The sequence below is a fragment of the Lagopus muta genome, chromosome 2 (genome assembly GCF_023343835.1).
Source record: "Lagopus muta isolate bLagMut1 chromosome 2, bLagMut1 primary, whole genome shotgun sequence".
In the NCBI taxonomy this organism is placed as follows: domain Eukaryota; kingdom Metazoa; phylum Chordata; class Aves; order Galliformes; family Phasianidae; genus Lagopus; species Lagopus muta.
This window is the reverse complement of record NC_064434.1, coordinates 44,695,499-44,720,968: the sequence shown is the minus strand read 5'-3', so window position 1 is coordinate 44,720,968 and position 25,470 is coordinate 44,695,499. Positions and strand designations below refer to the sequence as shown.

At 40.5% G+C, this 25,470-nt stretch overlaps 2 long non-coding RNA genes across 3 annotated transcripts; one reads left to right on the top strand and one right to left on the bottom strand.

Annotated features, from left to right (window-relative positions):
- LOC125688923 (uncharacterized) lies at positions 1-16,258 on the top strand. 2 transcript variants are annotated; one of them, XR_007374966.1, is made up of 3 exons: positions 1-649; positions 4,768-4,931; positions 9,460-16,258. It is a non-coding gene; the product is annotated as an uncharacterized LOC125688923 (long non-coding RNA). The 2 variants fall into 2 exon arrangements; XR_007374967.1 differs by lacking the exon at positions 9,460-16,258 and adding an exon at positions 8,273-9,067.
- Positions 9,060-25,470, bottom strand: LOC125688920 (uncharacterized). Its single transcript, XR_007374963.1, has 3 exons — positions 24,976-25,470; positions 19,310-19,425; positions 9,060-9,324 (listed from the first exon to the last, which is right to left on the bottom strand). It is a non-coding gene; the product is annotated as an uncharacterized LOC125688920 (long non-coding RNA).

Sequence of the window (25,470 nt, the reverse complement as noted above, 5' to 3'; positions counted from 1 at the left end):
TACAGGTTGCATTTTAGAGCTCTGTGTTGGTTGGATCGTGGACAAATAGGTTTCACCATTTTCTCAAAGCAATGCCTGACAACAGCATGGATTCTGTGACCTGCATCACTGGAGCTACCTGAGGTAAAAAAGGATAATTTGTATCAAACCAGCTTGCTGTCTTGTTTCTCTTGCCTGTGTTTCTCACTCCTGCACGCTCCCCTGTTTTTAATGTCTTACTGAGTAGCTTGTCTCAAAACCATCTGATGCTTCTTGTTCCAGTGGCAATTTCCAGTATGAGAAGGCTCAGCCTGTGCAACCCCACCTAAAAGCAACATTCAGACCCAATACTGCTCTCACATAAGCTTGAGGGGTGAAAGAAGAGGTGTATACCTCACATACAGAGTGCTGCCTGAGAAAATTATCAGGGCATTCTTATATGAGGGCTGGTCCAGACTGTAACAGAAACGCTAAGCCATGGCCTGGAACAGTGATTGAACACCTGGTGGAAGGCAGGGCCAACCCAGGGGGGCTCAGGTGCATGCAGTGCACCTGAGTGACTGGAAAGGATGAAGTCAGGATCCACCCCTCCCTAGACCTCATTTAAGGGTTGGCAGTGGATGCAAAGGTATTTTTCTGGAGATCCCTGCCTGGTGGAGGCCTTCTGAAGGTAAGCAATTTTCTTTCATTTCTGTGTCTATGCTGCTGCAGCCTTGGATTGTGGCACTCTGCTATTGTTGCTGTATGTTTCATCACATTATAGTATTATAGCATTACGTAGGCCAGTATAGTTGATAGCAGGAAAGCAAGCATTTCCATGTCCTTGTGAGATACTGCCTGTGGATCTGACTGTGCAGTAACACCAGTAAGTGCCAGAAACTTGTGATGGGCCTAAGCAAAGTGAATCCTTCAGGGAATACAGAGCACCTCTCAACCTAGTGGTTTCTTACGTCCAGAACAGTTTCTAGGTATGTTCTAGGAAAAGTCATTTATCTGATCAGCTCTATGGCATACAGACACAAGCTGCAGCTAGGATATGTGCAAGCTCCTGGCTTGTCACGAGAGTCTGAGCATTCTGACCTCCAGTACACAATGGGAGTTAGCAGGCTTTCAAGGTAATTTGCATGAGCTCAGATACTGATCAGCTCAGCTACTATTTGCATTACACGTGCTATTGCCTAGCAAAAAGCATGGTTTCTGTTCCGATTTCATATTTTTCATTCATTAACCTCTAATCAACAGAAGCAAATAACTTCTTCTGTGTCAGCTCTATTCTACAATGCTAAAACCAGCCATTTATGTAGCTGCCCTGTGTGTAACTCTATAGACCAGAATGCCCTTCTTATGAAGGGCTTATGGTCCAACTGCAATGTGGGATTTGAGTGGCTAACTAGAACTCTCTGCAAATTATCTGTCGTTTCTTTGTAAGCCCTGCTTCCTTTCTTTACGTCTGCATTTGGACTGGGGATAATGAACTTCCTGTATCATGCACTGCAACACAAGGAAACCCATTGTATGCGAACCAAGGAAGAGTGTATCAGTGAGTGGTTTGTAAGGCAGCTCTGATGGGTCTAGTTAGAATGACTTATTCTCAGAGTTTCAGTGGTTTGATTAAGTGGATCATGTGATAAGCACTTATAATGAACTTCTTCACATGCTGCCAGGGGAAGCCCAGCAGATAAAGTGCTTAATCCCACGGCGTTGCTCTGTGCATAACAAGCTGATTGCAGAGACAGAAGAGTCATGCAATTCATTGGCTTCTCCTACTCAGGATAGCACAACAGTGTTACACAATTTTCTTTCTGCTGCCCAAGTCAAAATATTCTTGCTACTAAATCCAGTTCAAACTAGCATGCTTTCCCTCCCTCACCTCACCAAGCTCTCAACCAGGCAGGTTACAGCTGAATGTAACCACCTGCAACAAGCCTAGGCATGCTTCTGAGTGATTTCTTTCCTATTAAAGAAAACAACAGAAACAACAACAACAAATAAGAACGGAGCATAAACTTCTGAGCAACCCCAGCTGGTTTGTTTTTAAAAATAAAAATCTAGGTCAGCCTGAATCACCACAGGGGTAAACTTCATTTTACTACCAACAGCAGCAGAGGTCAACAAGCCAGCCTCACAAGGGGCATCTCTTGCAGTTTTGGCTGAAACCTGTGGGACCAATGACCAGGGTAAGACAACATCAGATGTGCTCTCTCTTCCTCTCCCCAGCTGGTGGCTTGCACTCTGCAGTGCCTTTGCAGAAAGCATTCTGGCTGAGCGATGAAGTGGGATGTGCTCATTCCAGCCCTGTCTATTGGAACAAATTGTGCTGCTTCTCCAAGGCCAGTGCCATATCTCTCACTCAGCTGTAGCAAGGGTATGACAGAAGGGATACCTTCAGGAAAGTCGTCTGTAGGTCCTGGGTCTGAGATGAGTGACAGACCCCAAAGAGATCTGCCCTCTGGCCAGGAGGACCTGCATGTTCCCATTTCCAAGGGCAACAACTACATGCATCAGGACCTGCCTGTTGCTCTGGTATGCCTGATGAAAATGCTTGTTAAAACTCTGCTACCCAGAAAAGTAGGAGCTCTACTTGCACACTTAGGTGTCAGGATGGAGAGGGTGACCATTTCAGTAGTATATGGTATTGAAGGAGCATGGGGAGATGCATGGGTGTGAGCTTTCAGTGAGGTAACTGGTTTTACTTGGGATCCTTACATCAGAAAAACTGTGCAGCCATGGATAATACTTCCCTTTAGGTATTCACTGACACTAGAGCTGGGACTTTACCAAGTGGTAGCTGATGAGGCAGCATCTGAAATCTAGCTGCAGGAATGCCTGTCCTCAGGCTACCTCACTCTTGGTAATTCCACTGAGTAATTAGTTCTTTAGGGTCATGTAGTGAACCATTTCTAAAGTGATCATTTTGAGAGTCCAGGTGTTAGGAGAAACAACAGGCAGAAGCAGCATGTCATGTCACCTTACCAGCAGGATGTGTCCATCCTGCGCATCAGCAAAAGGGTTGATGTTGTTTGATGCAAGGTTGAATCAACTTGGTGGTGGTAACTGTTATGTCACATAGAGCCCTTACATCTCCCTCCTGCTCTGCAGTTGCAGTGAGAATGAAGGAGGGCTTAGCCTCCTTGCACAGAAGTACAATCACTTGTGCATCATGACTAGAAAGCCTGTATGGCCACAAAGCTGCTTCTGCACAGCACTCAGAACGATCTTGGTTCTGTCTGGCTTCATGCTTTGCTCCCCACTCTGCTTATTCTCACATGTACTGGCAGCCCCACACCACCCATGCGCTGTGCTGAGCACCTCACTGAATGCCAGTTCACATAGACAGGCACGTAGACAGCCCTGTGAGCGAGATCCTCTGCTTACAGCTTGCAAGTTTAAGAGCATTGCTGAAATGTATTGACGTGTTAACGAGCTAGGTTGGATGGCAGACTCATCACATCTAGTGCAGTGGTTATAAAGAGACCCAGCAGTGGAACATTTGCCAGGTGAAGAATGCAAGCGTGAATATCAGATTGACTTCTTAAATGAATCAGAACATCAGACGGGTAGAGGTGATGCCCTGCTTTCTGGCCTGACCTTTTTGTGACACTTATCTGTATGATAGGGAAAAGTCTAGGCCTGCGGCATCTCACAGCAAGCCTAGGGGATGGTAAGAAGCATTTGTTTGTTCAGGCGGTCAGCCTATAAATACAACTGCAGTTCAAAATGTACATCAAACTTTGTATATCAGTTTTCCTATACAGTGTTACTAACCATTAAATTTCCTTAGGTCATATTATTCCGCAATTAATGAGATTGCACAGCTGTAATCAAAGGGATAATATGATACTGATCAGATTTCAACAGCAAAATGCTGTTTCCAGCTGTGATGGCATGGGAGAAAGAAGGCCTTATCTTGATGTATTTTCCAGATAATAGCAATTCATGTACCTAACAGTGAGAAAAATCTTTAAAAATGCACTTTCTATGCGATCAGTAAGAACCCAGAACTGCAAAATTACGATGCTGCTATTACATTCAGTCATCAGAGAGTAACTTCATTGTAATTCTGTAAGCCAGGTTGAAATTTGCTCTTCAAATTGTTTCCACTTGACAGGGATATCACCTGGAAATGTTGGCTTATTGTCCTTAATTGCATTTTGGTATTTTGAACTGAACATACACCCCCACAGCATTTAGCTCACAAGTTTGATATTTCAGATTATGTATGGATGTTGAACATGGAAGGATTTTACTCCACACTTAAAACAATTCAGGTATAACATTTCCTCTTAATTTTATTAAGCAACTAGCAAATTTTAAAAGCTGGTATTTATTTATTGCTATGTTAAATCAGTGTCTCCCCAAGCTCTGTGTGCCCAGTTTGAGAAACTGAATCCACCAAATTCCACAAGAACTGACAGATTTTTGTAAATGTTAGGCTTACTGAGGCTAAGTATTCCAAATAGAGAACCAGACTACAGTATTTCATTCTCACTCCTCTAGCACTACACAACTCTGCTACAAAGGTGCATTGTGAGATTTCAGCTTTTACATTTTTAGCAGCTGAAGAGCATCAGTGAGCATTAAGTAGAATTTCTTTCAGACTCTGTAATCTTTACCACATCTTTTCCTTCTATGTGACAAAACAGATAAAAGTGTTTGTGGTTTAAAACAGGGACACTAAGCTACCCATGATCTAGGTGAGATTGTGAATATTGTGAATTAGATCCTTTGGAGTATTACCGTGCTTTTTTTGCTACTCTCCTACTTTCATGTATTAAATATCGTTTACAGATTTCCTGTGTAGGCCTGTCCCCAGGGACTGACAACCTGGTGTAGACAACTCATAAATAAAACGAGTGAGACATGAGCAAGAAAAAGCATACCATACTTCTGGGAATCACTCCAGGAAAATAAATGTGCAAGATGGCACATCACCCTACACAAAGCTGGCAAAGGTAAAATAACATTTGGATTTGATCATTACAGAAAATAAAATAATTTTGTGCTCATATGTACGTGCTGGTCTTTCCCTGAAATGAAAGGGCAAAGGTAAGAGTCCGAAGTCTGAAAGTGGAGTTCTGACTTACAGGAAAACAAACCTGCCAGTGACTGCTGCAGCTTATTTAACTGAAGTAGAGGATGAAGCCTGGATTTGATCCCTAGCTTTCAGAATGTCTGTGGACTCTCTAGGAACGGCCACCATCATCTATTTCCCATCTCTGCTGCTCACTAGTTCTGCAGCATATGCTTGCTTTTAAAGGACTGTTTAAATTCTAGGCCTACCTTTTCCTCACTAATGACAATGCATGATTTTATATAGAAGCGGCGTAAAAACACTGTAAAGAACACAAAAGAAACAATCAGCTTGCTTTCTTATAATGGGTTTGGATGAATATACCCTCCCGTTTCCATCTGTGCTTTATTCCCTTTTGCTCGAGAGTAGGATATTACATTTACTGGCACTGACGTTCCTCAGAGCTTATTCTTTTTCTCCCCTTCTGCTCTGCTCTCATTTTGCCACTTTTTTTTTTTGACTATTTTTTAGTCTCCTGCATCCTTATTTTCCTAAGCGCTATCTAGTCTCCAGTTTACCATATTTACGAGCCACTCTGCAAGTCCAAGCAACTGCACATAAGGTATGACAATAGGACAACTACAAGGAAATTATTACTATTTAAGGGATGAGTTGGCAGAAAAGACATCCTGCAACTGTGCAGATTGCAGACAGATGCTTACCTATGTTTTGCTTGGCTGTAATCTGGAAATGTACAGAATTCTTTGAGAGCAAAAGTATTCTTGCCAATTGTTACTTCTATGATGCCCTTATTTTTTGCTTTTAGGGATGAGGGTTTACCTTCATCATAAAACTGTCTGCCTGGCAAGCAGTTGAAAATTTTGCTTGGGTTTTTAAATATCACTACGTTCCTGTGCAGGCATAGCTTTAAAACAAGTTGTTTATGATTGAACATTCTCACACTATCATTGCTTGCGTTTCACTGCACAACAAACCTGCAGAAAAGCTTTTTATGCATCAAAATGAATGAAAAGTTGCTTATGACATAGCAACAGGAGTTCTAGGAGAGGTGTATCCGAGTATCTGCCAGAATTAACATTTGCTTATGTGACTTTGAGGCCTCATACACCCATTGAGCAGATACAAGCCTTGAGGCTCCTCAAAATTTTTGCTCTTCTCACAGTGACAGCCTTCAGGTCATCCTATCTGACAAAAGTAAACAAGAACATAAAACTCTTGTCAAGGATAGGGACTCCTGAAAGTTGATGAGTCCAGTCTGAGGAGCATGAACTGATGTGTTTACCCTGGCTAGACCTTTCAGGAACCATAGTTGGGTGACGTGGAAGAAGCAATTGAGTGTAGACTTTTACAAGCTCAACTTCTTCCAGCCTTTCAGGATTGGTGACTTCTCTTAAGCCAGAAGATAGTTTAAAACGGTATGTGGTGATTCCTCAAATGTATTCAAGACATTCTGTAAGAATTTTCTGCTCTAGGAAGAAAATTTAATTTGTTTTGCCACTTAAACTTGCCTTTTTACCACTGATGAAGACTGAGAGAAAAGCAAGACTTCTTATTCTTGATGGCCACTCAGCATGCAGGCCAGGAGAGGAAACAACCTCGAGTCCAGGTATCAAACCATTCCTTTGTTCTCTGGCTCCAAATGCAGAGAAGTCCTGAAGTTTCATGAATATCCCATTCAGGAAACCAGAACTCTTTTGGCAAGTGAAGATCAAAAGGATAATTATGCTGTGTTCTACTTGATTTTGCCACGTAAATTGGTAATTAGAAGGATTGGCAGGTAAGTAAAACAGGAAACCGTGATTCCTGAAATGCAGAAATCATCGTCTTGTTGACCTGTGCTGTATCCACTCAGGATCATTTCATTTTGAGAAGATGCCTTCAAATGTTTTTGATTTCCTGTCCATGTTTTGAATAGGAATGTCTACTGAAACCTCTTACCAAGCTACTCTGAAGACCAAGTACACAAGAAAAGACTTTATGCAAGTGCTATAATTTAATTACTTCCTGGCACAGACACAGCCAGCACCAACTCAAGCCATATAAGACAGCTAACACTCACGGTGGCGTTTCTGTTATAGGTGCTTGGCCACTGAACAGTTCAAGGGTCTGACCTAGCTGTAAAGAGGCCATTCTCAACTTTCAGTTGTGACTTGCACAGTGTCAAGTTCTAACCCATATCCTGTGAATTACTCATTTCCTACAGGAAGTTCATCTTTGCTACTATCATTTAACAGAATCACAACCACCTATTCTGCTTTCAAGTACTTGCTTTCTATTTTCAGTCTAGCATAGTCTAAGTGTAAGTGTCTACAGTAGTCTAAGTGTATTTCCCCCGAATTGGCAGAATTTTTAGAGTGAAATGAGGGGTAAGGCTTCTGTGGTTTGAGAAAGTCAAATATAAGTTCAGTGTCTGATGCAAGAGCAAATCTCCTTGTGACAACTAATGTGCAAACGAATGGGTTTCTGTAGCTGTCTCCATCAAGGGGAAAAAAAAAAAAAGGATGAATTTTTTTAGTACTTGTGAAATATTCAGCTAATCTTCCCACTTAAATTGCAAGAGACTCAGTGACATGCTTTGTGTTCATTTTTTAATATTCAGCATTTGGAAGCTCCATCTCCCTGAGTAAATAAGAGCACTACAACTATTGTCTACACTGTGGCAGAACAAAAAGTCCTTTGGCCAGATGTGAGCATGCTATATCCTGCAGCTCCTCTCCCCAAGCCCTGTCCACTCCAGATACAATATGGCAGCATGGACTGCCAGCAGGCTGCCTGTGAGCCTTTCTGTGCTAGTGTGCTAAACTACCAAGCTCACTCAGATGCCACCAAGCTCTAAAGAAAAAGTCTTTGTGCCTACATCTGCAGTCACTCCTGTATGCTTGCCATTTGAAATAGGAATAAGTGTGATTTTTCAGCAGGGTTCAGGTCTACTTTCAATGGAGTGCACGTGAAGGTCTTCAGTGATTATGTAAATGTACTAATTATGTAAATCTAGGAGACTTATGACAATTAGAATTAAGGGTGAGAATGTAAACATGGACCTTGTTATCTTGCACTTGGAGAAAGTGTTATTTTTCTGAACAATGTGACACGTTAAGACCTCAGTTGCAACACAAATCTTTATTAACAGATCAGGTTGATGGGCGGAAAGATAAAGGTTAAACACAATTTGTTATTTACAATTTTCAAATTTATATACAAATCCCGATGTTCTGAGTGCTAAACTCTTATGCCCCATACATATGTTGTTTGTTTTACCAGATCACGTGTGAATGAAAAGAACAGCTGTGACCTCCCTTGTATTTTGAAAGGGCTCTGATAAACACAGATTCAACTTAACAAAAAAAGTCTTGAATTCATTCCTTTTGTGTGTGTAAGGACCTGCAGAATTAACCTTAATAATTAAATTCAAGATTAATCATGAAAAAGCATCTAAGGTAAAACTGCATAGCTGCTCATATTCAGTTAGGTGGTTACCTGTTAACAATTTGGTTCTGTCACCGTAGTTTCCTAACCTATAATCCACCCCATCTTAAGCAACATTTTTAAAAGTCCCTGAAATTGTGTGTTCAATTAATACCTTTCCTCTTTCTACAACATGAAGTTACTTAAAGCATGTTACTAAAATTATTTTTTTCTTTGCATACATAATTTTAACAATTCTTTGGATTGGGTGTGATTTTTTTTTTATTTTTTTTTTAATTAATTTCTTATTTTTTTTTTTTTTAGCATAATCACTAACTTATTTCCACGAAGTCACTGATAAAACCACATCTGCACTATGGGGCTACACTGCTTTTTATTGTACCAAATGATTGGTTCCAAAGAGTAACAGCTAAAGGTATACAGAAACTGGACATGAATGGCCCACAGTTAACTGAGGGTAAAGCCCCATGTAGTCTTATAAAGATTTAGCTAAAGTTGGTAAATGAAACAGTCTAAGATTTGCATGCAACCAAAATATAATGATAGATATTTCAGCACTTGCTGCCATTTCTGATCATCATCCCTTTTCTATGCCTCCTTTGACTGCATGCATTCCTTTTTTTTTTTTTTTTTTTTCCCCAGAAAATGCAGCTTTTCAAATATAAGCATAAGTAATGGTCATACAACAACAGTAACAACAGCCTTCTGAACTCAGCTGGAGATGAAGGCTGCTGCTTCCTCGCCAGCAGCATTGTGCTGATCGTGTCCTTCTGCAGGGCAACTGCTCTCAGCTTCTGCTAAACTGTGCTCAATATGGAATGTGGAAGAGATGAAACTATGGGTGCTGGGAGAAGAGTCTAGACATGAGAAATAGTGTAGTTGATATTCTGGTGGGGAGGGAGATAAGAAAGGAAAATGAAGTAATTAATTCATAATTTACAAACATACACATTACTTGGCCTGTGAAAGTTTAATGATCTCTGTTTTTTGGTCTTCTTCCACATACTCTCTCTGCTGTCTAGGCTTTCCCATGTCTCAAATGACCAAAACACTTCGACGCTTCCTGAACTGCTCTCCCAGTGAAGGACAGGATAAGGCAGGACAGGAGAGGATGCAGCAGAGGGCCTACTGTGTTCTGTACTTTGTTCTTGAAATGACCAGAGTAACCTCCCTCCCTCAAAGCACCTACTGTGAATGTCTGCAGTCCATGACAGGGTTCCAAGGCCTGGAAAGATACCTGAGTCAGCAGAGCATGCCCACCTGGAGTCTATAACATCAGCAGGCACATCAGCTTAATGCTCAAAAGAATAGTAGGAATGCATTTCTCCAGCCATGAGAAAGTGCATTACATCTATGCAGTTTGCCCCTACGTTCTCCAAACAGCCATGTAAAACCAGCCCGTATTTCCCTCTTACGGTGGGGTGAATATAATTGTCTCTGAAAAAATTCTGCATCTGAAAGAAGATGTTAATTTGCAGGAATGATTAATAGTTCTGCTGACTGCTAAAAATCCAGTTAGAGCAGTTAGGGTACGATGGCTTTACAGGAGCGGGATAAAGTTTATTTGATTTTCTGTAACTGAGTGTCCTCAGCTGAACCTACCAACCCTTTGCTGTGCAAGGATTGTAACTCCCACTGCAGTTGGCTCAGCCTCCATTTCTATTTTTAGTGCAGATCTTGCTCCTTTTTTAGACCTGATTGCACAGCCAGAACTGCGTTCTCAGCAGCTCAGTGAAAAGCCTGCCTGTTCCATTTTATAACTTTTCCAGACAAAAAGATGGGAAGCCTGCAGCTTTCCAAACACTCTTATTTTTAAGAGCTTGCAATACGATACAGCCCAAAACCCAAGGGCTGAATGAATCCCTGCTGAAATACTATTGAATTTTCTGGGGTTTTATTCAGCATTAATTTGGCTGCTAATAAGATACTTGGGATATTAAAACATTAAAAAAAACAAACAACCTCCCCCCCCCCACACACAAACAACAACAAAAAGCAAAAAACAAAAAACCCTTCTTCACTGTAAGTACTTAAAAAGATATTTATCAAAAAGGTAATAATGTACATCTGGATCAAATCCTCCAGACAACATATCTTCTTTAGATTCATAGTTTATAAATCCAATTGATGGAAGCAACTACTAGCCAAGAAAGAAAGAAACAAGGAAAAATGGAAAACACTGAGTTTGAGGATTCTCTAAGCAGGAACAACCACACAGAAGCAATTTTCTGGCACTCAATTAAAACCACTCAATTAACATTTTTGAGCAAAGTTTCCCACTGCAGCTAGAACAGACGGAGTTGCTGTAGTTCTGTCTGTGTTAGCAACAGTGCTTCACCTCTGCTTAAAGTGTTTGCTTCTGCAATATCTTCTTAGTGATATATACTTAGGAAGTTATATTTCAAAGTGTTGTATACATTAAAAAAAAACAAGATTAAGATGATTACAGCCGTTGTTAGGCTGTAAACACACAACCTACATTGCTAATACAAGTAAAACACATCCTTATATACATGTACTGAAATATGTTGCCAATAGCGTGATAACAGTTTGCATCTTACTACACACCTAAATCAAGCATACCTGCAAATATCATTTTATTCTTAACCCAAAGTATAATAAAGTATAATAAAAATATCCTCATATGCACAGATCTCTTCTTAGAAGAAATCTTAAACCCTTCCCTCCTGCAACAAATCTCTAAGGAATTGTTATGCTACTCAGGCAGTAATCAGTGAATTCAGCCATCTTTATTGGACACGTAATGACATCCAACACCCCTCTTGCAATGGGGGAGACTGACTGCAGATGGAGATTTCCCTCAGCTTCCCCTGCATTCAGGCAGTTCACTAGTTCTTTTATGTCCCACTGAGAACACAAAGGCAGATTCAAAAGAAAATTAACTGGAAGAGTAAAGGAATTAAAATCAGTGAAGGAATTGATAGACTAACATATTCTTATTGTAAATTCAGGAATTTAATTAGCCCCGGTCAAACACTGAACAAATCAAAGCCAATAACAAACGGAAAAGATCATTAAAAGTAGATATTCAGCAGATCTGAATTTACATATTTTGTGTGCCTCAAACACCCAATTCATTCTGTGAAAACGGAGGGTGTCCCAAACATATGAAGTCAGGTTCATTATCTCGATTTAAATAACACAAAGCTCGAAAGAGAGAAGCTGAGTGCCACAGGAAGTAAGTACTCAAGATCACTATCTCAAAGGCACAAGGTTAAAAACTGAAAGGACTGTAAGTTATCAACCGAAAATAAAAAATACCCAAGTACTTGAAAGCCTGTTTATCCTAGCTGGCATTAGGAATATTGTACCCTTGTACCCTAAATAGAGACCGTGGAAATCTGCCTAATGAGGGTATGCACTGTCTTGGCTGTGGTTTTCAGCACTACATGCAGAGCTGAAACTCTAACTAATTTAGGAGAAAAAAAAAAAGGGGAAAAAATATACTGTCACTGCTAAATGTCAAAGCTAAAACCAGGCCAATGGAGTCACAACTGTAGTGCAAAATGTATCAATTTTCCTCCAATTTATATTCTGGACATCGTTTTTAATAATAAAAATGGCTGCTGAATCCACTTGGAAGTAAATCTTGTCAAAGACTGTATTGCTTTGTTTGTAATTCAACGCTATGAAGTGGACCCTAACAAATGATTTGTGTCTGATGAGCAACTATTTCTGTATTTAGTTTGGAATGACCACGTCTGTGTTTTGAGTTAGGAAATGTGCACAACATTAAAATGAAATTATTCAAGTGCCATTTTACCTCAAAATGAAGTAGGTCACTTTGAAGTCAGCTTTGATGGCCAGTTCTGTTGCTCCTTTTGTTGTTGTTGTTGTTGTTTTTTGTTGGTGTTTTAAGAGCATCAGCCTGTTCCCTCAGCACCACTTAATCACTGGTAACTTTCATGGAGAGCAAACAAAAGGCTCTTTTATTTATCCATTATGTTACTAAGAGGTGAGAACAGCTTGATGCAAATGAAAATCATTAAAGCATTCTGTGCTACCATTAACTGTCTGAATATCTGCCTATGCAAATACAGCACACAACCCAGTGAAACTGCAGCCTCATGACCTACCGCATTGAAAATCTATGCCTTATGACTCTTTTAACCCAACAGTTAAAATACTCCGTGTGATGTGCCTCTGTAAGCACTTAGTTTGGATGAGCATGGAAACGGAGTGTAAGCCATTACACAGAAACATTCTCCATTTCAGAAACCCCTTCACCGTGACTGGCCAAGGGTAACATCAGTGCTATCTGATTCATTACAGTGCTGCAGTATGGAGCTAAAATGTGATTGCCCAGATGTGAACCTGCATGCAATTACACCCAGAATTTCACTTAAGTAAGCAGTCCCATTTAAGACAACATGAACATATCATAATGCAAAACCACGAACGGTCTGCAGGATTAGAGGCCTAATTAGATATAAAATCTACTGACTTCCTTCTTTAGAACTCTGTCCTTTGCATAGCCACTTATCCCCATGCAACTGAGCACAGAACAGCGCTCTCACTAAGTAGCACCCTACCCAACAATAAAGATGAGTAAGTGTATGAAGCTGGAGAGCTCAGCTGAAGTAGTACCTAGCAACAGGAGTGCACAAGAACCTTCGTATTCCTAAGAATTCTAACCAAAGACATACATATGGCAGTTTAGAAAGCACCTTAGAGGAGGCCACTTTTTGCTGCTCTCCTTGGTAAAATTTAGGCTAGCCATGAGGCAACAATTTACTTCAGATGTCTGAGAGCTTTTCTAGACTAAGTTTTGGCAGAAGTAAGGGATATCTCACCCTCCTTTGGGACACATACCTTTGTTACCTACTCTTACACCACAGAACAGAGGTTAGGACAATGTGTTATTCAACAGCAGCTGGAAAGGAAATGGTTGATTGGATTCTGTGCCTTTACTGCTTGAAGGACTTAAATCAGCCTCTCCTGTTTGGTAGGAGAGTACTCCCATCAGCAGAGGCCTGTGTACAAAGCATCTCTGACATCCAACTTGAGATTTTGACAATCTGTGCTGGGGAATGGAAGACACTCAGGCCAGAAAGAATAAGGATATTTTAGTCTCCTAGGCTGCTTACGTATTTTCATTAAGCAGTAATTATACAGCTTGAATGCACAGTACTGAGTGCAGGGACTAAGGACTCCTAGGCAAGTGCTCTTATTACTTATTTATTTGGATATCATGAAATTAATGTATTTGAGGCACTTAGAAAAGAAAGAAATTCAGTGGGACTGAAGACCCCCCTAGAAGTCTTCTTCTGAGCTTGGCACAGTGGAACACTTAAAATACTTTATTTGAGTCACTGCTGCTTCACCTGTCCTGTTTAATAGAGTGGTACCATGGAATAAACTGAACATCAGACTGCTCATCACCCGCACTGCCAAGCTGGTAGCGTGCTGCATGGCAGCTTTGGCCCATAACAACCATCTGGAGTGATGCTCCCAAGCAGCTCAGGGGACAGCACTTGGACACAGCAAGACTCAGCCAACTCTCCGGCCTTCATTACTTCATAATATTGCATAAATGTAATGTATGGTAAGGAACATTATGAAGAACCCAATAAGAAAATTGTAAATTCTTCTGTCACAGTATAATTAATGCCAAGTAATTTGGATTTTTATTTTACCTCTAAAGTAACAACGTTCCCATTTTATTGATGACTGAATTAAAATTAGCTAGAAATACTTTGTTTTTATTAAGACATAGATAAAAGATAAAGCTACTCTGAAGGAGCTTGAAAAATATAAACACTACTAATTTCTTTTGTTTAAAATAACCAATTTTTGCATTACTGCAAGCAAAAAAGCAATTTTGTACCTGCTAGGTGAAGAAGAAATTAGGGAACTGACTAGTGATCTAATGCTGGAGCAATGGAGACAAACTCAGGTTACTGGCAGTGAAATCTTCATCACAAAACTGGTTTACAAAGTTGCAGCAAGAACATGCAGTCTTTCAACAGTTGTTTGGGTTTTATTTTGCCAACAAGAAGTAAATGAAGGTGGAGGTTTTGGGGTAAGAAATCCAATTTCCTTCTCTAAACAAGCAGATTAAAAAAAAAACAAAACAAAACAACACAACATCCTTATTCACTGCAGTAGAAAAGTACAGTCTGTTTTCTAATAGATAGTAACCATAACTGCTATCTTCACACAATGAAGAAAAACCATCAAGAGCTGCAAGAAAGATATTATCTAACCAAAGATGTATGCACTTTTCTCAGAGCACAAGAGGTCTGGGCACTGGCAGTTCTCCTTCACCTAATGCCTTATTTCAGAATGATACAGTTTTGCAGACTAGACCTCGATTACATTTGATTTACTGACTGATTCTCTTCTGCTTCCTTTTAAAGATAAAGAATGTGTTTAAAGCAGAGCGTGAGAATGCGATCACTTCTTGGAAGGCTGTTCCCTCTCTGAACAATCTGAGACATTTTCACAGTTATTTTTACAGTATAACCATTTCCTATTTTCCCCGTGTTAACAGTTTCAATCTACGATCACTTTCTTTTGCAAAAAGCACAGTCCTAGTGAGAACACATCACTTAAGTATTAGAATGATACAAAAGCCTATATTCTGTCCTGAGAAAAACAGCTATTCAAAATACTATCTCCACAAAATATCTTTTAAAGTAGCATACAAAGAGGAAGAAAAGGTGCTGTGGGCAGGGAGACTGAAGAAGACATTGTGTTTATATTTTATGGATTTGGGGGCTCGTGTTGTTTGATATTATTAGCCAAGCCATCAAGTTACCACTTTTGAAAGAAAATAGCTATCACTGAATTTCTAACTAACGCAGCTGCAAGACTACTCAAGAGACACCACATTACAGCAGAATCAAGTCGCAGCCATTTAACTGCACAGCTTCCAGAGTAAAAGTACCTGATTTCTGTACCTGACTAGAAATTCATATCCACCACACGAGATTTTCCCCCTAGAAACTGGAAACAGAATTATGGTGTCTCTCCTTCCTAACTACCACTTACATATCACATCAGAATAACAGGTAACACTTTATAAATTTGTGTTCTACCTAACTTTGTATCTCCAACTGTATCTATCTCATGCTTTAAGATATACAATGATCAATATACTGGCAAGAAAATATATTTTATTTGCAAGTCTCCAAAATTGTTGAGGTAGATCTGTGTGCTGATTAGGCTTGTACTTACAGTGTCAGCCTTTATTAGACATTACTGTAATTGGTGGTCCACATTAATAATTATATTTTTATACATCAAGCACACACAGTAGTATTTATATAGGGAATACATATTTAGGAAGACCATATTCTGCATGAACTTCAGCTCCAGTAATATCTTTCTGGGATCACCTTTTGTAGCAGAAATGCTAAGTCATGGCATGAAACAGTGAGCACCTGGTGGAAGGCAGGGCCAACCCAGGGGAGCTCAGGTGTATGCAGTGCACCTGAGTGACTGCAAGGGGTGGAGCCAGGATCCACCCCTTCCCAGACCTCATTTAAGGGTTGGCAGTGAAGATGAGGGCAGCTTGCTGGAGAGCTCTGCATCCCTGATGTCTTCTGAAGGTAAGCAGCTGCTTTCCTCTATTTCTGTGCCCATGGCTGTTGCAGTTGAGCAAACTCCCTTGCTGCAGCCTAGGACCACACTACTTTGCTGTTGTTGCTATGCTTTTCATTCTGTTACACCTTTACACCACTCTGTTTGCATTGCCTTTTTCCCAGATGTGCCACCTGCCTACCAGTGTCTAAAAATACTTACAGTATTATTAATTAGCAGCTAGTGTTTGCATCTTCAAATGGAAATGAGCTTTGATTTTTTATTTTTTTTTTAGAAAGAGTTAGGAAGTGCAACTGTGTTAACTGATGAATGTCACATCAAAATAAAACACTAATAATTGCTGGCTAAATACTAAATCTCTAGCAAATAGTTCTATGGCATTCTGTAGCTTTCTGCATCTTAAGAGGATGCATTTAAATGTATCTACGCCACTCATTTATCCCACTCCTGATTATTTATGCCCATTAAGATCTGCACTAGAGGAAGAAAACCCCTGAAAAAACCCATCAGTGCTGAGAAAAAGAACAGCACTACGAAGTATTAAGTGAATGCTGTTTAAACTAGGCTTCAGCAGTTATGAAAATCATTTAGTTGTGAACATATATTAGAACACTACCTTTAAAACTTCAAGCTATGCTAGACTTAACCTTAGGATAAGCATGTCTGAAAAATCTTAGCCATAAAGACCAGCAGACTCCTAGGCAGTGTCTAGTTTACAAGAAAAACAGCACTCTTCCCAATAGCCATAACAAAATAGAAGGTGTGAAGGAAGTCTTTAGGTGTTAGGTATTCCAATTTCAGGAAAGCATCTGTTACTCTTGTGAAACTCCCAAGTCACTCAGAATGCACTGGATGGATTATGCTGAGTGAGAGATGATTAGACAAATAAGGACTGTGTAAAAACTCTGAAGCTTAAGGAAAACTGTGAATACTGTAGGGCTCAAGATAAATCTGAAAACTGATAGCAAATAAAAGACTTATGTGAAAAAGGACATGCAACAATGTATCTCTGTGTGTGTAGTGGCAAAGGAACTGTTATGAGGTGCTGTTTTCTTTGACATCTTCATTAATCTTTGAGAGGCCATGATGTGGACAATTGCAAGGATATGGAGGTATATCAAAGTAATTATAAGGGCTATAATTCAGTCAGAAAACAGCAAGATGAAGATAAGTACAGGAGAAAAAAGCAAGCTACTGCTGTGGAAAATACTGAGGGAAATATTCTGGAACATACTCAATGGGATGGAAATAACCCTAGGGCATAATATTTGTAGAGAATCTAAGGATAACAAGTAAGCAGAAACTGCAAATAAATCTGTAACAGAATACCAACAAAAAGACTAATTTAGATTTGACTTGCATACTTGGAAGTACTGTATCCTAGAGCAGGAAGGTAACGGTTTCTCCCATGTAGCTTTAGGGCAGATTGCAGAACGTTTTCTCTGTGAACAATCAGCTAAGCCACTCGAGCCTCTTAGCGTACCAAATGTTAACGTCATCTGGCAATTCATTCTGTCTTACACACAGAGGTCATATGGGTACCTGAAACATCGTAAATGGCTCTACCTAGACAATAAATCATAAATTCTTCATCTGTGCTCTTTGTAACTACACCTGGAATTCACCAATGAGTCCCAGGCATATTACTAAAATGATCTCTGCAAATTGGATGGAATTCACATAAAAATAACAGAAATCCTTTGGGGGCTGGAAAGACTCAAAAGAAAATGTTGCAAACATAAGCAAGTGTAGCTTAAGGTAAGCAAATGAGAAGTTCAAAATCTTTCTTAACTTTCATCTTGTTCTGGAAAATTCTTCAAAAGGAAGAAACCAAGAAGGGGGGGGTGGAAGGGGAAAGAGGTGATAAAAAGGAAGACAGACAATACAGGAAATCTTAAACTGTGTTCTGAACTACAGGTATTTGACTTAATGGGGGGAAGGGGAATAGTTGGTGTCCGGAACAGCAGCATAAAGTATGCATTCATATATTACAGAAACCAATACTGACAGAGATGGAGAAAGCATTTAATAGGCCTCTGCCATCTTTAATTTAATCTCAAAGCACTTTAAGTTTACTCTGCTGGTGACTCTCCTATCTCTTCCTGGATAACAGATGGCTGTGATCAACATACCAGACAGAAGCTTCTTTCACTTTAATGCATGAATGGGGAATGCTGCTTGTAAGTCAGACTATGTGGCAGAACAGGTGATTTTGCCACTTACCATCTAGCCCCACTTTTGTGATTCATTCATAAAAACACATTTCACATTTTGAAACAAGGAAAGGTCAAATAATGACCACATGTGTACATACAGTTGGCTGCATAAATTATTATGAGACTGATAGGACATTCTGCAGTTACACTACTTGGAAACCTTACATTATGGAATCTTCTAAATTACTTATTTGAATCATTTGGGTGAACTGTTTGCATCAGATAATGTATTGTGTTTTGTATTTTTTTTTCCTAGTGGAGAGTTTCAGCTAAATGGTTTGGCTACCTATCAGAACAAGAATATGAAAAATTTTTTGCTGATTTAAAAACAGTTCTTACAGCTGTTTACCTCAGCTCCATTGTATGGAAGTTTGGTAGGATGATGTATGTGTACATAGAAACAATACATTTTTTTGTAAACCCCACCAAGTCGCACATAATTTCTCTTGGGAAGAGATAATGTATGTAAGATGTAAAAATAAAAGCAATTATTTTCATAACAAAAGCTATTCAAATGCTCAACCACTTTTGCCTTCCTACTGCATAACTTGCCAGCAACTCTGACAGACATACCATTCACACAAACACTATTAATGTTTAAATGTTAGATGTCATTTACACATAGTTTTATCTTTTATGGCCATATCCAACTCTTACAGGCATCTAGTTTTTTAATAGCTTTGATTCAGCAACACTGCTCACACAACGGCTCTAGCAATACTCCTTGATTATCTAAGACTTAATTAGATCATCTTAATTAAATTTCAACTACTAACTTCTTTTTGTCATACATCCAGCCACTAAACTTCACTTGCTACTACACTGTTAGCTGCTCTCTAACAACATGTGATACACTAAACTCATTACAGAACCATATAAATATTGTTCTTGACAACATGCTGCTCTCTTAACATAGGAGGAAAGCCCAACCCCTTTTTGACATACAGAATTCCATTAGCAGAGAGTAGATCAATACTTCATCTCTGGATACAACATAATGCATTTACTGTCAGTTTTCTTGTATTATGTATATGCTGTTAATTAGTATGGTTTTTAAATAAAAGTAGTATAGTTCTGCTTTGTTACATACGTGAAAATCTTTATTCATTTTTACATTTCAGATGATATCATTTCCTTGAGTACTTATGTGTTCTCTTGTACGCACATTCACTGGTAGGTTCTTCTGATGTTAGGCCAAGGTAAAACCTGAAAATGTTGGGGGGAAAAAAGAGTTGTGGTCAAATAACTTCCAATTAAAACTTCTGTTTGAAATGTACATTGCTAACATTGCTAAAAATAAATGCAACCCAGGAAACAAAATGGTTTAAAAGTTGTTTTGCATCTTCATATAAGCATTATGTACAAGAATTTGTATATGTAACTTATTTGCACACACATGGAATGTGGCAGTATAACCTGCTGCAGTGCATTTCATACAGCTAAGGTTTTCTGAAATGAAAACATGGCATAGAATGTGTTTTGTGCAATGATGATGAAAGCTCTTTCTCCTAATGGCTAAATCATCTGTATCAATTAGAGGAACCCATAATTGAAATGTTCAGTGAGCTACATGCAATTCTTCTAAAATTTTGATCATCAGATTCAGTCATGTGATAAACAGCAAAGAACATCACAGAACCTCCTTTAGGTAATCTAATCAACTTCCATAATAAAACTTGTTACAAAGCTCTGCTCTCCTACTTCCACACAGAGAAGAAACTCTCTCCTGCATTGGTGAGAAATCTTTCATGTCCAGTTAATCTCCAGCTTAAATTTATTATGACCAGTTTGTAGCTAATCATTCTATATCAGTACTTTTCTTTTGCTTAAATAGTTTTCCTTCCTGCTTATGCCAAAGTTAGTGATATACTTACAAACTTCACTTATGTTCTCTTTCATTGTCTGTTTTCCTAGATGGAGTCAAATGAATCTTACATTCTCTTGATGACTTAAAAAAAAAAAAAAAAAAAAAAAAAAAAAAGCCCAAATAAGCTAGGACCTAAGATCTTGTACAATCACACTGATGTATCACTTGCTTTCATGGAAATAACCTCATGCATTTTAGGCCTCACTTCCAGAACTTTTCTTCTGCCACTTCTGGTTAAGGAGTTTCTAGTTCAGAGCAGAAGATTCTTAGCTACTTTCAAGTTCAAAACCTTGCACTTGATATGCAAGACAGATATTATAACACTTCTATTTAAATGCAAACCAGACAACTCTTCCTATGTGTATCTGTTTTCCAAAATTAAGGTTATCAGCCATTCCTATTTATGCACTAAATAAAACACTCCTATAGCTGTTAAATGGCAGATTTTGCTTATAGACAGCTTCTAGTTTTATAGCCCTCCTTTCCCATTAGAAATTCTTTATGCACCCAACTTAATTTCTCATATGGCACTAAACTGAATCTTTTTCTTGGAGCGCAAATTAACCCTAATTCATTTCCTTTGTCAGTAAAATAAATTATATTGAAAGGAAAAATAAATGAACAGAACCCAAAACAATCCTTCCCACAAATATACCTTTAATACAGGAAAGAATTTTCTTTCATGTTCTTTTTTATTCTGTGTTTTATTTTTTTTCCTAGGCCCCACATACTGCAATGGTTGCCCATAATGCTTTCTTGGGTTCTCTTTCAAATATCTTTAGCTTCCAATCATGTGGCACCATTCTTGCTCTGACAGGTTTACTAAGGATCATTGCTAAAAGACTGCTTTAATACTTTCCAAGTATTTTCACACTTGAGACAAGGCCAGTTTTCTCATCAGTTTCCTAGTGGCAAAATGTTGGTGTAAGACCATTAATTAAATGTGTTATCGCTCTGGTTTTGACAGAACCCAACTGCATTACACATCAGAGCCAACTGCCTAGCCTGTATCTATTCACTAAGAATTATTTTTTTTTTGTTAAGAGCTCTCATGAATTAGAATCTTAAGCACTGCTTCCAAAACACGGTTACATCTACAAATGAATGCTGCAACCTGAGTGGCTCTTTAAGCCAGTCTGGTAGCCTGGGAGTTGCTCAGCTTCTTGCTTTTCTCTTTTTGCTTACATTTTTGTCTGCTGACAGCCATGTAGCACTTGACTTTCCAGTGGTATGTAGTACAGTAGGCGTGCACAACGCTGCCTCAAATCATAGCAAGAGTAGGTCTAACTACTGGGAGTGTAAGAAACGTTCCTCAGGACTCTCACATAAAGAATTTTCCTGTGTGCTTGCCTATGATGACCATGCCAATAAAAACAGACCTTAGGAATACTGAATGCCCTGAAAATCGGCAGGAACTCAAACGTGGATACACAAGTCAATTATGAAGTTAGGATGTATTGTACAAAATGTTACCTTCTGTACTATAGTCTAATCTTCTACCACCAAGTTCTTTTGCATTTTGCTATTATAATCAGACACTTGCAAAAGATGGCTTTTCCCTGACCTAGTTAGTTCTGTCTGCTCATAACCGCAGTTATATATTTTTGGGGAATTGCAAATAACATTTTTGAACAATTTTTCTAAGTAGGCATACGGTATGAAGTAAGAGAAAGAAGAGACTGAAACGTCTTTTGTTAAGAAAAGCAAACCTGTACTGATTTTACTCTATGTGGACATTGTAACTTTAAAGAAAATAATGAGTTTTGATGATAACTAATATTACTAATACTCATTTTTTACTGTACAGTTGTTTAATTGCATGATTAGAAGCAGTTATATATATGCAAGCTTGATTATTTTCATGTAAATATGTGGCTGGCTAATGGGGAGTTGCTGCTTAGCAACTGGAGCAGAGAAAGGGGTGCTTGCTTTAGAACAGGAAACTGAATAAAACCTTGCAGAGTACACACAGCGTTTGAAGATACCATAGAAAATGGGTGGCAGTGCTCTGCAACCATGATGCTTCCTTTTGTAATTACTCACATCCTAGGATGTCAGCATTTTCAGGTAGTAGAGGATAAACTCCATCAAAAATCATTTATAATGATAATATAATCATAATAAATGATAATAATAATAATAAATGATCATAATAAATGATAATGATAAATAATCATTTATAATTAATAGATGTGCACAACGTGAACAAACAACAAATAAGGTAAGTACTAAGGACAAACCCTAACACGCAAGCTAAAACGTAGGAAAATCCAGAAACAGACTTTGTTTCTGCTCTCTACTGTAATGGTTAAATTGACAATGCTATCGATGCTCCTCAGACCTCAGTGCCTTAAACTTATGCTACCATAAGCCAATACTGCTGGAAGAAGCCTTCTTTTTTGCTCCCTGTTACTCAAACTCAGCTCCTGCTCTGTCTTCTCCACTGTGCAAGCACAGGCATTTCTACATTCATAATGAGGCAGATGATGGACCTGATCTAGGTTAAAACCAAGCCAACACTTTTAGTTGGACCACCTTTACCTGGATCAGCATCTGAATTGAGTTTATTATGCAGTCACTCCACTACTAGGAGAAGGAAGGAGGGGACCTGTACTGACAGTTCTGGCTCAAACCTTTTGTGAAAATACCTCCTCATCCTGGTGTGACCGCACATCCTTTGTGTGACTGCAAGAAGAATATGAAAGCAGAAGTGTGCTCTATGAAATGAAGAGAAACTGAAAAAGCGTATCTCAGAGGAAGTACCAAAGAGATGTCTTCATGACTGAGACTACTACTTGGATCACACTATTTGTATCAAGAAGGAAAGTCCCTTAGTTTTTTCCTAAGGTCTCTTACAACATTTTCAGGAATTGAAAGATCATATGGACAGGAATCTGGCTGCAGTTTAGGTATTAGTGTTGTCTCAGTTCTGTCATCTTCCTTTTTCAACAGTTCCTCTTAATTCAAAACATAGCCCTCCCTGATTTAACAAACAAAAATGTTTAGTTGTAATAGAAGAGCGAATTACGTGCTTTAGTGACTCCTGGCTCATGCTTCTAAAAAGTGATTCCTGATATCTACACTATGCTATTGTGGGAAACCGCTTCTGCTTCAGCAGAGCTGACAGACGTGAACTTGTGCCTGCACATCAAGCACAATGCTTGTTTAGAAGAAGCCAGAATATTCAGCAGCTTAAATGCCTTGGGTTATGTACCAGCTCAGCTGAGGTGCAGATACATACTGTGTTCTGTTGCCTGGGTATATATACCAACAGAATATAGCAGTGGATCAGTATCTCACAGAAATGGACTGCTAGTGTTGTAGTATCTTAAGGGGTAACACAGCACATCTGTTGGTGTTGAAAGCCATTAAGCAGTCAGTGAAGTAAGAGTGGTGGGAAGATGCAATACTCAGGAATTCAGACAATCGTGTAGACAGAAAGACAAGAGCGTGGAAGGGAGTGGTGCCCATACTGAAGTTCTACGGAAAATCAGGGAAATGCAGCAATTAAGCAACAGTACCAAATGCATTCAAATAGCAAGGGCTGGAAATACTGCTTAGCAACATGTTCCACCCGTGACCTCCTAGTGATTTATTAGTCTTCATGAAAATCAGGCATTTCTAAAAAGAATATTCTTTAAGTTCCAAAGGGTTTCTAAATACCAGCATGTCAAAAAAAAAAAAAAAAAAAAAAAAAAAAAAAAAAAAAAAGTTGTAGCTCAGTTATATTTTCAATGTAACAGTTTGGGTTTTAATCCTACTGCAACTCCTCACTTCTGTGATGCAAGACTTCTTGAAGATGAGGTGGTTTGACATTTTTTACTTGTGTTTGCATAAAAGCAAGCTTCAGAAGGAAAAGAGGGGCAGGCCAGGGGAAACAGACAGTGTACAAAGGGAGAGCAGGACAGCAGCTACCCTTGAAGCAGACAGGCAAGCTTCCTGCTCTTTACAGTGAAAAAAACGAAGGGTAGCAACTGCCTGGCCTGTCTTTTGTTTAAGTCTAAAACCAAAACATATGTAAGGAAAATGTGAAACAGATGTTCCACATATTGGACTTCTGTCATATTTTACAGATTTGTACATTTGTCTCCCCGCCATCCAGCCCTGCACCCATATGTAACATCGTAATTCTGGGTACATCTACCAAGATTCTGCTTTTTTAGAGGCAGTCCTTGCACACAGTCAACTCTTCTGGTATTTTTTCCCCAAAGCCTCAGCTCCGAGACAAAGACACTACAAGAAGGAACACAGCTGGAGGCGTTGGTTACCATTTTAAATCAAAACCCACCCTAATGAGCCGAAAATTATGAAGTGAGTTCTCCTAGCGGCCCAGGGACCAAATAAAGAGCCCTAAATCCCCCCGATTCTCACTCAAATCACAAACGGGGGCTGAGACGCACCTAGCTTCCACAACTCTTTATTTTTTTCCCCATAACTTAACGCCGGTTTCCTAGGCGATTCCCCACTTCTGCTGGGATTCAAGCAGCAAAGCGCCTCACCCCCACCCCCTCAGCGAGCCAAGGTCGAACGCTGCGGCGTTCGGGCACGGCACGTCCCGACCTCCGCTCGCGGCGCGGGGCACGGAGCGGAGCGGCAGTTGTGAGGAGAGGGGCGGGTCGCGAGCAGAGCCCGGCCCAGCCTCCGGCCCAGCCCCGCCGCTCCGCCGCAGCGCGCCCGGCCCCGCCCCGCCGCAAACCAACCGCCGCCCTGTGCTCGGCCGCCCGCCGGAGGGGGCGCACTGCTGGGCGGGAGCGCGGCCCGGGCGCTGCGGTGCGGCCCCGCGGGCGACGGTTGGGGAACCTCGCGACTGCCCTCAGCACTTCCCGGCCGCCCGCCGTGCTTTTATTTTGTATCTCGGCGCCGTTAATCCCCGCCGCGTGCCGACTCACCTTCCCGCAGCGAGGCGACTCGGCATCCAAAATGGCGGCCGGCCCGCCTTAACCCAATGGCGGCGCATCGGCGCTCCCCGGTCCGCCCCACCGGCGGCTCGGGCTTCCGCAAGCCTCGCCCCAAGCCCGCCCGGCCGAGCGCCGAGCCGCCGAGCCCCCTTCCTGAGGGAGCGGCCGGGGCAGAGCGGCGGGCGGACATTTTCCTCACCCCCCTCCCCTCGTTCCCGGGGCGGGATGCGTGTGCGTGAGCCCCGCGTCCTCCCCCCGCCGCTCCCCGAGTGGTTGCGCCCGTGACATCATCATCATGGCAACAACAGCTGCAGCCCGGAGCCGGGGCGCCGCCGCCGAGGCGTACGCGCTGCTGCGGGGGGAGCAGCCCGCGCTACCCCTCAGGCGCCGGCGACCGGCGGGGCTCTAGAGCCTGACGTTGGGGGGGGCGACCCCGAGCGGGAGCGCGCGGCCCGCGCACGCGCCCGGCGCAGCAGCGGACGGAGG